The following is a 12116-nucleotide window of genomic DNA, read 5'->3' on the forward strand; positions in this document are numbered from 1 at the left end:
TTTCCCCTGTGGACTATCCATATCTTTATTATCTATGGGCTTCATCCATAACAAGGATTAAGGTGTCAGCAAATCAAAGGATCAACTTGATAATCAAACACTTAAGTTTGCAGGTTGCAACTCAGGATCGTTTTATTCAAAGTGTCCTAATGAGTCATAAGAAGGTTAGTTAGGTAAACCTATGGTTAGTTTAAGCCAAAGAGTCAATAGGGCTTTTGCAATTCAAGATCTTTTCCTACGTATTCGGCATTGTTAACATAACTATTCTACCTTTACACTTTTTCTTCCCCGTCTCTCACAGCTGTATACAGGTTCAGCCACTCTCATTCCACACCTCCATATGATCGGTATTCTGTCTATCCATCTCTTCTTCAGTCTTCTCGTCCATCATTACTCCCCTAAATTAACTTCTATAGCCACACTCTCACTATCTTTTATCATACAGTGACCGAACCACCTAAACCTATTCTCTCTTGTTTTCACTACAATATGTACACTACCCTACACACCCTTAATTAATTAATTTCTTATTCTATCCTCTTTTGTACCTTAACACCTTACTTATTATTCTCATATCTGCTACTGTGACTCCACTTACCTACCCTAACCTTACATTTCTTTTTCATCTTTCCCTTTCATACACCAAACATTCTGAAATCCTGTTGACCCATTTCCTTATCTTCGCCATAGCACACACTTCCTAATTCCTATTCACTCAGTCTCTAGTTACCTACAAGTCATCGTACTTGATTATCAGTGAAAATATTTAAATATCATTGAGCGAATTCCCTACTCGAAAGAATTGCTTAAAAAAATATCATACCTCACCAATTTTCTAATTTTGAACACGACTTTATTGATAGTCCGAATAGTGTTATACCAGTATAGTTAAAATACAAATATTGAAAATTTTCGGGCAATACATCCCCTGATCAATTAACTATAATAAAAAAAAACCTACTGAGAAATAAGAAAATTCATACCCCGTGACTGAATCAAAATCTGCTACGAAACTTAGTCTTCGATACACTGAAACGTTCACACATTTCAATCTGCTTATGATATATTATTCCCAGTTTGAAAATGTTCACTGACGAATACGATTTCTGAAATAACACGCGTCTTATGCATTAAAATGTTCTACAATATTCTAATGACCTATGCGTTACAGTCTACAGATATTATATAAACCTACCAATAAATACCTAATATTACTTTTTATTACACAGAGTTTGTATTTTTTAATGTTGTATTCAAGGATTTATTAGTATTATTTTTATACCTAACAAAAATTACATTTATTCACAAGTCAGTTATCAACTAGAACTCGACTACGAGTAAGACAGCGTTTGGATTGTTCGGACTGGCGTATAATTTATTATTATTATACATTGCGCCTTTGGTAGGCAGTAGTAAACGTATATGCTTCTACGTTACTTAGTTAACAGATTTTCCGCGACAATAAATATTTAATTCAAGTCTAAAAAGTAAATGTAAGACCAAAATAATATAAAAACAAACTTAAGCATAAACATCGACTCTTCCAGTGAAACCTAGCTGTACTGCAGCACACGCTGTCGTCGAAGAAACAGCTATCTTCATCCGTCTACATCTCGCTCCATCTCCATCTCTCTCTACATCTCGCTAATTGAAACTTATCTAGTATACAATACTAGTATCTTTATGATCTGTAATATATTCTGGTGTTCGATAAAAAAGATTGAAATAAGATAAAAATACATATTTTTTTTGGTTTTGAATATGAAAGCTGTGAGATGATCGATATGAATTTTGTGAGAAATCTAGAGGTACTAGAAAACTGAGACGAGTGTGTTGAATGAAATAAATTAAAAAATTGATTAACACAACAATCGCTTAAAAATTAATTTAATTCAAATAATGAGATGAACCTTATTAGATCATTTAAATTTTCCAGAACAAGCCCCCAGTTGTTGGTCGCATGCCAATTTTAACCATATACTAGACCACAAGTTTATAGACATTCTATAATGCATTCTGCTGCCGGTGGCCCTAGACACTGTTGGGGAAATTATAATATTTCTTTAGTAATTAAACTACGATACGAATTATAAGTTACGTAGGTACTTGTCCAATACTCGACTACCAGAATTTAAATTAAAGAATGTGATGTATACCTAGGTAACATATCGATCGATTCTAAAACAGAAACTTAACCTAGGTACAAATAATATCACAATATCAAATAGTGAAATGTGAAAATTTGAAGAAAATTTCCTATAGGTATATCCCGTAAAACCCCCAAAATAAAACGTACGTTTGAGGTGTTCTCTTAAAACCCAAATATTTAATGCCCGTATCCCGTATGCATAGAAAATGTATGTTTCACATTTAACGAAAACTAAAACTATCGTGACGGAACTGAATTACGAAGAACATATAAAACAAAAATAATCGTCACCAAGTGATAGGTATAATCTGCTATGTACTTACAAATCATATTAAATAACATTAATCATTATGTATTTTCTTATTTTGTTAGGTAGGTATAAAAACCTACCTTCCTACTTATAAAAGCATTACCTAATCATTGATTTAAAATTTTAAAAATTATTCTACTATAACAATAAATTAACAGTTGTAAGCAAAGTATTATAATTTAAGGTATTTTTCATAATATCCTAATTTTTGTACACCTATAACAACTGTATTTTAAAAACTACTCTACGTCTAGCTGGTATATAAGTTTGTCTGACAATAAATATTTACATTAGGTCTACCGCGTCAACAGGGTAGTAGGAAAAAACTTACGTAATTATTTATTCTTCTGGCGAAACGCGGTCCCTTTGAGTGTATAATATTGTCTAGTGTCAGAGCTGTGCGTCTCCGTCAAGGAAAATGCAGCGCGCGTCTTCATATATCCGATCCAAAAGTTCAGTCTGGAAGTATTGAGATTAATGACATTTATAAAAATAGGCACCTAGCTTAATAACCAGAATGGAACAAAATATGTGAGTACGTATTGGAATCGCTGTTCGTCTCAGACGATTATCATTTGCCATAGATTATTTATAATTATAACCTCACCGTCCTAACCGATGGATGATGGATATTTTTACATTATCTTCAAAAAAACATTTATTTGTTTCTACTAGACGCAAATGCGGTAAATTGAATTCAAATTTATAATATAGATAACGGTTTTATTACTTGGTTTATAAACAAATTCTAATTGATATAAAATAGTAATTATATAAAAATAGTTTTATTGATCCCAATATTTAAAAATAATGTTTCAAATAAAATAATAAAAAAAATTTAAGAAATACCTATTAATTAATATGTATTACCTAAATAACAAAATAACTAAATAAATTCGTGTTTTTTTTTAAACATTTTCACTCCCCCCCCCCCCTTACGAAATTGTGTCACTCCTCCTTAGAGTGGTGCGCCCCTTAGGTTAAGAGCCCTTGAAATAGTGCATGTTAAAAAATCAGCCATATCCTCCCCCCCACCTCTTGACAAAATCATTTGACTCATTTAGCTACTTTATGAATTAAGAGCGATACATTGAACTTACAAAACTGTACCTACCTACATAATAGTTATCAACCTATTAACCCATCAATAATATTATATTTTTTATTGTGTATACTAATCGATTGGTATATACAAAATAACGTTAAATTATAAATAGGACGTGGATTTAAATGCATTAAAAATAAGAAAAATACGATTTAATGCACTTATATTACAAAGCTTAATAAAATGGCCAGAAAAATTAAAAGTCCAATTTAAACGAATATAAAATAGAATTTAGATAAGTGTATAGGTAGTGTATTCGTTATATTTTGAGTTTCATTATAGCACATCAGTCGATCAGATGCTATTTAATATTTTAAAATAAAAAAATTCGACAGTAATTCCATATTGGCAAGTGTTGTTTTCTATAACTGAAGACTGAAGTTATAGTATCGAACATAATGGGTACGTAAAAAAATAGAAATATAGGAAAAAAAATTACCTTTATTTAATTGTATATAAGTTTTTTATAAATTGACTTTATCCCATATAAATGTTCTAATTTCATTTTTCAATTCGTTGATAATATATGAAACGAATTCTTTGCTTGGAAAGCAATGTTTTAGAAAATTCAGAAAATGCAGTTTATATTTAAATATTATAAATAATAATTTCTGATGCATTGATGCGGAAGAGTGAGGGGGTGGACAATCAACCGAACCGAAATCTAACATCTTAAACACTTAATATAAACAATTTTTCACACACGCGTCATGGTATGGAAATAAAAAAATATTTATAATTCATATTTATACTGATTTTCTACCGAAAAATTAAATTACTTTAATCTCAATATTATTTATTAGTTAACGATATCTTTGCTTAGAATCGTTTTTCATTTGTTCGTTTTGTATTTTAATAATTTATACGTGGATATATTATTATTACTAATAATTATAGTAGTTGTGTTTGTTTTATTTCATTAATTTATTTAGTACTATACCAATAAATTATATATTAATTAATAATTTTTAAAACATTGTGTTCAAAAAAATAAATAAAAAATGTGATTTTAATTAGAGTCTTATAATGTACCTACCTATATTTAAAAAATAAATAAATATAATAATAACTGTTGAACTTTTAGGGACATAATAGGTAACACATTCGTGTATGTAGTATTACACTATTTATATAGGAATATTTATATACCTATACGAGTATATGAGTAGGTATATTATTCATAAGTGCGCACACGTCAAGATAGGCAGTTGACCATTCCGTGAATATACTTTTATGTGTACATGGTTATACATCCCTAATCCCTATGATATAGAATATAGATATTAGGTGAACAATAGAAGTTAAGTATGTGACCCTAAATTAATAGTTACCTATAACTTATAACGTTGTATTTGGAAAAAAATTTACCAGTTATTAATTAAAATTGTATCTTATGACTATTATCAGCTATAAGTCATAACATATATTTCTATAAATTAAACCAAAATATTTATATATTTATATTAAGTACCCTGTATAGGTATGCACCTATTAATTATAATTATTCTACAAACAGGGACTGAAAAAACGACGACGGCGTTTATATCTCGCGTATTTTATACATTTCTAGTCTGGAACTAAAATATGCGCCTATAACACTTGGATAGCACATTTTTCGTGACATTAAATATTTGTTATAAGTCTTAAAAGTAAATTTAAGCCCCAAAAGAATATAAAAACAAACTTACTTTAATTATCGACTTCTTCGGCGGAATCCGTGACGTGTGTGAACTGCGACGCCCATGAGGAAACGCTCCAGAATACAGCAAGAACTTAGAATATAGTGATTTATGAAAAATAAAATTATACGAAACGCAGTAAGTTTTTTGCTCATATTTTCTTTGCTTATTGAAATTTTAGAATTTTTAATCGACTGTGTCTTCTGCAACGACTTTGAGATTTGCCATAGATTAAATAAATAAACGATAGATATTATACTAGGTACGTCAATATGATAAATCCACGGATATAATATAATGCAACTTTTTATATCAAAGAGTTCTGTGTTAAGGACCAATTTGTTCATTGAAATTTGATATGACAATAAACCAAAATAGTTTATAATTTTGAATTTGAATTATAATAATATGATATAGGTATTATTTAAATTATTATTTTCGTTTATCAATTTAATTATTGATTAAGGTGGTGAATAGATATCAGAAGCACAAGAATATTTTTATAAGAGCATATTGTATTTTATGAATTATTAAATAAAAATGTGATTACTGGATTTTAGAGTTAACATAAAGCCATAAACGTATACAGTAAATTCATCAAATACTATAATAACAACTATATTTTTACAATGATGTATGTTTTTTTTTTTTTAATATTTTTAATTATTTTTTCTTGTGGTCTGTGTAAACGATAAGTATTCGTAATAAAGATTCAATTTTCATATATAATATTATATTATAGGCACTCAGTATGTAACCATATGTTTATTTTTAGTTTAATTTAATTGTAGGTATTTAGTAAATAATAATAGGTATACGAAATTGTGTTTTCGAATAGCAATTTATTGTTTGTATTAATTCCTACACCATAATAGGGAACTAAAATTTTGTAAATGATGTACAAATGTATTTTTGGTGTTTTAAGGCTGCTGTAAGATCAATTTATGAGAATCCTTGCATTAAATTGTTAGGATTATTTGATATGAATAATTATTTTATTACATATAGGTTTATTACATATTGGAAAGTCGATCAGAAACTATATTTACACTGAATGTTAATAGTAAAAAGCTATTAAAAAATCTATTATTTGTATTTATTTGTTAATAATAATTAAGACTTAAATATTAGCAGTAATCTTGTTCCTTTCACAAAATGTTTTTTAATTATTTTTAATTTAATTTACATTTATCCCAAAGTGATCTCTGAATAATCATTCAATGATGAATTTAATAGTTACATTTTCGGTTACATTAATTGGATTATAAATTAAAATAAACTACAGTTTCCAGCTTCTACTACAACATTATTTTATATTTTATTTTATGTTTTTAATTTTTTAAACGCAGTCTGCACTTTGTGTTGGTGATTTTACACGTAATATAATAAAATTGATACTAGTGATGAGTAGGTAAGTACCTTATTGTTTAATCAAATTATTTACACGATTATTAACTAAAAAAATATCTATGAAGTATAAACATCCGCATTTCCATTAACTATAAATTCATAATTGTATGAGCTATACATGTTACATATATTTTTCGAAAAAACTATTTAAAAAAACAAGAATAATTCCTATTTGATGTCACACGGGTTGATCTAGCAACTAACTGCTACGACAAGTGTGCAATTTTTTTTAAGCAGAATACGTTTTGAAAACATCCAGAAAAGAGCTTGTTTGAAGACTGTCTGTCTTGATAACAACTAATTTAATTTAGAGTGTATTGTTATATTATATTATAATGAAATTAATAATTATAGTAAAATATATAATTGCAAGACATTTAATACCTATATCTATAGCCATCTAGGGTATAAACTACACTAAAAAAGGTGTGCGTATGCTAATAAAATATATGAGGTGTATAATGTATTTATGTATATAAAAATATAAAATATAAAGATTAATAACATTATATTGTTTTAAATACTTCGCGCAAACCTAAGGTGATACCCGGCGTATAGTATAACATGCAAAAAGGTGCGTATTAAACTTGGCGTGGTAAAATGAAGACGGTCTCGCGTATTTTATACATTGCGCTATTGGGATTAAACTTATAAATGCTTCTACGTCACCTAGTTAACAGATTGTCCATGGCAATAAATATTTAATTTAAGTCTAAAATGTAAATGTAAAATAGTAGGTAATAATATGAAAACAAACTTACTCGTAAACATCTACTCTTCCGGTGAAACGTAGCTAGAGTGCCGCCATCGCCAAAGAAACAGCTATCTTCATCCATCTTTATCTAATCATCTCACTCCGGTGAACTGAAACTTGAAAGTATCGAAATATTTTATGAAAATAACCTGATCAAACGAAATTTGCGAGTTTGTGTTACAACTTATCCGGTTTAACGAACTGTCCGTTTATATTTATTATTTTTTTGTTCACTGAAATCAAAATATACAATATATTATATTTATAATACAATAGTATTTCTGAAATTATTAGAATTGTTTACTAATAATTTCGTCACCGACGAATTTCGACAATTGACGATTGCCATAGATATCATAAAATATATTATTTACTATGATAAATCCAAAGAACTTATATATTATTATATAAGTACTCAGTATACCTATACGGTATATTTATAAATCGTATAATGTTCTTTTACAGAAATCTTTTTGATCTGCAATGCACCTATTCTCGTTTTCTATTTCAATTATAGTTCGCATGCCAAATTTAACTATACAAACTGGTCCGCAAGCTTATAGACATTCTGAAACATTCTCCCGCCAGTTCCAATAGACAAAGTGTTTGAGAAGTTATATTTTTTTGGTACCTAATTAATTTACAATATGAATTATTATAAGTTACCTATGTAGGTACTTGTCCAAAACTCGACTACCTGCAAATCATTAGTTTTTATGGTATAGCATTAAGAAGTTCACGATTTTCGGTGTTTTACACACCTGTACAACGCTTAAAGTTTACCGAGCTTAAGTATTACATATTAATTTTTTTTTTAATCTAGGTAAATCAACGTTTTAAAATTGATGATGCAAAAATAATTCTGACACCCACCCATGGTGGTTTTACATAACAAGTCGAGGGATGTTTTTGATTTTAATTGTTCGAGCAAGCGCAGTGTGGTACACCGGGTACATATGGAAATACCAAAAATTTCAATTAGTTATAATACATATAACTTAAAAATAAGACTGACCGCCAAGTTCAGACTTCCCTGTCGTTTACAGTTAAAAACTAATGATTTCCGGCAATTATTTTTTGCAATATCGTTCTTAATTCGTTGTTACTTGTAATATATACATATGCCTATTTTAAAAATATTATTCGTGGGTAATTCAAACGTCTAAAATATAATATCATATACAAATACGATAATAAACAAATAATAATAATTCAACTTAACCGGCTACGGTATTAATAATATTTAATAATATCAATATAAATATAGTATACAATATCCTAGGCTGACAAATCGTCTCCACTTAAAATCGTTTTTCGTATACTATGATATTATATCATTGAATTCAAATTAACCACTATCCATAACAGTCACCCACTTGTAACCTACTGTTCAGCAGAGTCACTTCCAATTTTTTTTTTAGATTCTGAGGGAAGCGATGAATGTATTGATTTTACAATGATGTGTGTTTTTTTTTATTTTTTTTTGTGTCTGTCATCACCTTTTAGGACAGTAAAAGTGCTTGAATTTTCTTTAACAGTAACTTTTCTGATAGGAAAGTGAATCTAGTTGGTACTATGGGGGGTCAAAAGTAAAATTTTCCCAGTAGTTTTCAAAAGCGACGTGAAAAACAAAGGAAAAACAGGAATTTTTTACGCAAAGTCCGTTTTCGAGAAAATCGATTATGGTTTTTGGTGCAACTCTAAAACAAATGACCGTAGGTACATTAAATTTTGACTGAATGCTTATATTAGCATTTTCTATACACCATAACATTTTCCAAATATTTTGACTTATTTTGAGCTGTTTACGGACATTTTCAGTTTCCATTTTATTTTAGTTTTTTTTTCTATAAATATCAATAAAATGTTATTTGTTGGTTAAAAAAGCTTGAAAATTTAATAGATGGTTCCTAGGTTATTGTTTCAAAGGCAGATGAAAAAAATTAAAAATCCTTAGTCACGGTTTTTATTTATAAGCATTTAAAGTTCAAATATTGACAAAATACGGAAAAATCACGAAAAATAGCAAATTATTTTGAGTTGAGAATTCATAAAAATTTTTCTTTTTCAATATAAGATTCGAAAATGTAATACAAGATTAAACATAAGTTTACCTACCTATATCAAAAAAAAAATGTCTACAAGAAAGTAAAATTAAATTTTTATGAACGTTTGAAATTCATATTTTTACAACATTTGATATTCACTCGATTTCTCGTGTAACGATTTTCTTATTTTGTGGTAATTAAAAAATGTATGACTGTAGATACTTAAAAATTTCACTGAATGTTTATATTAGCATTTTCTATACACGATAAAATTTTGAAAATAATTTGATTCTTTTTGAGCTGTTTACGGACATAGTCAGTTTTCAATTTTTTTTAGTTTTTTTTTCTATAAATATCAATAAAATTTTATTTGTTGGGTAAAAAAGCGTGAAAATTTAATATAAGGCTTCTGATATATCATTCTAATAGCAGTTGAAAAATATTAAAAATACAGGCACAATTTTTTTTTGATAAGCATTTAAAATTCAAATTTTGACAAAATTTATCAAATTTATAATTTAATATTTATTTAGTAGTTAAAAATTTATAAAATGTTCAACTTTTATAGCTAAGGATTGAAAATTGAAAACAAGACTCTTCTTAGGCTCCAAGTAAATAGGTTATATATAAATTACTTTATTCACAATAATATCATCAAATATACTTGGTAATATCATAGGCTGACTGACCGGCCGTTTTCGCTCAGAATCATTTTTCTTATACAATGATATTATATCATTGAATTCAAATTTAACACCATCCATTACAGTGAACCATTTGTAACCTACTGTACAGCAGACCGACATCCACTTACCCACCTTTTTTTTTAAATATAATATTATTATGTATTATTATCGTGTATTTGCTCGGTAAAGTAAGATCCGGACAGCAAAAACGTATATAATAATACGCCGTACCGGGCAACCGTTCTACCAGCGACACCCACACGCGACATGATTTGTTAACATTTCCTTTGGCAACATTTGTGCGGTCGTTGTTTTAAATTTCATCGTACTTGCATAGCCTGCAAAATGTTATTATAAATTTATATCATATTATACGGAAAAGCCCAAAATATTTATCGCGTTTACTCTAAACTATATTCATATGTAACATAGATTCGTAATAAACTGCACTCGGTAGTCGGTTCAAATGTACAAATATATAATATTATAATATAATAACAGTTATATTTATACGACCGGAGCATGCTAAAACGCCATAAATTTATTTAGTGATAAATAATTATATTTTAATATATATTATTATAATTTTTACGTTTCATATAAAATGAATTTAAATAATTATGCGTATATACCTATATATTATAAATACGTTCTGGACAAAATATTCCTCAGCTGAGATGATGTACGATAATAATAATAATAACACTATAGTGAAGGTGGTTTCTAAATACAATGTCGTATAACCTAAACAGTATATAAAAAAAGAAGTACATATATAGATATATAGAAGTATAATATGGGCTATTAATATTGTGTGACGCCTAAAGCTGATTCTTCCGCAGTAGTTCGAACGATTATCTGCTGCGATTTCCGTCATCTGAGACTGTATATAGTGTGTTTAATATGTGGAAGATAACATCTTAAAATAATAGTATATTAATTTATATACATAGGTAGGTGCACTAAGATATATTAATTATGGTTTGGTGGTGTGGGCAGGCACGTAGCCAGAAAATGTGTACTAAGGGGGGGGGGGGGGGCAATAATGTTAAAAAAAAATAAAAAATAAAATAAAAAAAAAAACACACATCATTGTAAAACCAATACATTCATAGCTTTGCTCAGAATCTAAAATTAAAAATTAATATCGTCACATCTAGCCCAAATAAGTTTTATTTCTAAATAATTTTTGCCCCTTAAATTTATAACAAAATCACAACTGAGGAAATTGTAACTGAGAAAAATCAAAAAAATATGTTTGTATGAAAAAATATCGAAAAATTTTCGATATCGATATTAACAAACGATTTTTGTAATGAGTATAAGTATCGATTCTATCTTTCGATATGACATCACTAGGCCCATACGTATGTACAACTCGTCGCTAACATTTACATAATATTGAGCTGTGGCTCCATCCACAGTATATGATCTAAGTGTCTGCTCACATTATCTATGATAATTTGATACCTATATGAGCAAGTGGCAGTAGGTACTGACAAGTTGACGCGTTGCCAGCCCATTCGTCTATACTCTGTTCCAGGCACGTAGCCAGAAAATGTCTACTAGGGGGGCCAATAATGTTTGGCCCTTTTATTATTTTCCATAATTTTTCTTTATGAAATTCTTGTAGGGGGTATGCAATACAAAGAATCTTATTATTTAAATAATTTACTTTTAGTTGGTAATTGGTTAAAATTTTTTTTTCACAACATGTTATACCTATTACTTACCTATTAATTCCTTGTAAAATAAGAATTGCTATAGTTAACTGTAAAGGTATTGAATATTTAAATATACAAGATGGTAATTTTAAATTATTTAATATAATAGTAATAGGTACTTACCAGATGGAGTAGAACATATATTTTCAATAGCATCAAATTTAGTTGTACAATTTTTTTTAGCACTTGTACTAGCATAGTTATTTAAATAACGTTTCATTGCACTTACAAATATATTAACAGTTCACATA

At 28.2% G+C, this 12116-nt stretch overlaps 1 long non-coding RNA gene across 1 annotated transcript; it reads right to left on the reverse strand.

Moving 5' to 3' along the window:
- Positions 1 to 986: 986 nt before the first annotated feature.
- On the reverse strand, positions 987 to 7633 carry LOC132952047 (uncharacterized). Its single transcript, XR_009665441.1, has 4 exons — positions 7415 to 7633; positions 5253 to 5336; positions 2791 to 2918; positions 987 to 1106 (listed from the first exon to the last, which is right to left on the reverse strand). It is a non-coding gene; the product is annotated as an uncharacterized LOC132952047 (long non-coding RNA).
- Between the last annotated feature and the right edge of the window lie 4483 nt (positions 7634 to 12116).

This window comes from Metopolophium dirhodum, chromosome 9 (genome assembly GCF_019925205.1).
Source record: "Metopolophium dirhodum isolate CAU chromosome 9, ASM1992520v1, whole genome shotgun sequence".
NCBI classification, from domain to species: Eukaryota; Metazoa; Arthropoda; class Insecta; order Hemiptera; family Aphididae; genus Metopolophium; species Metopolophium dirhodum.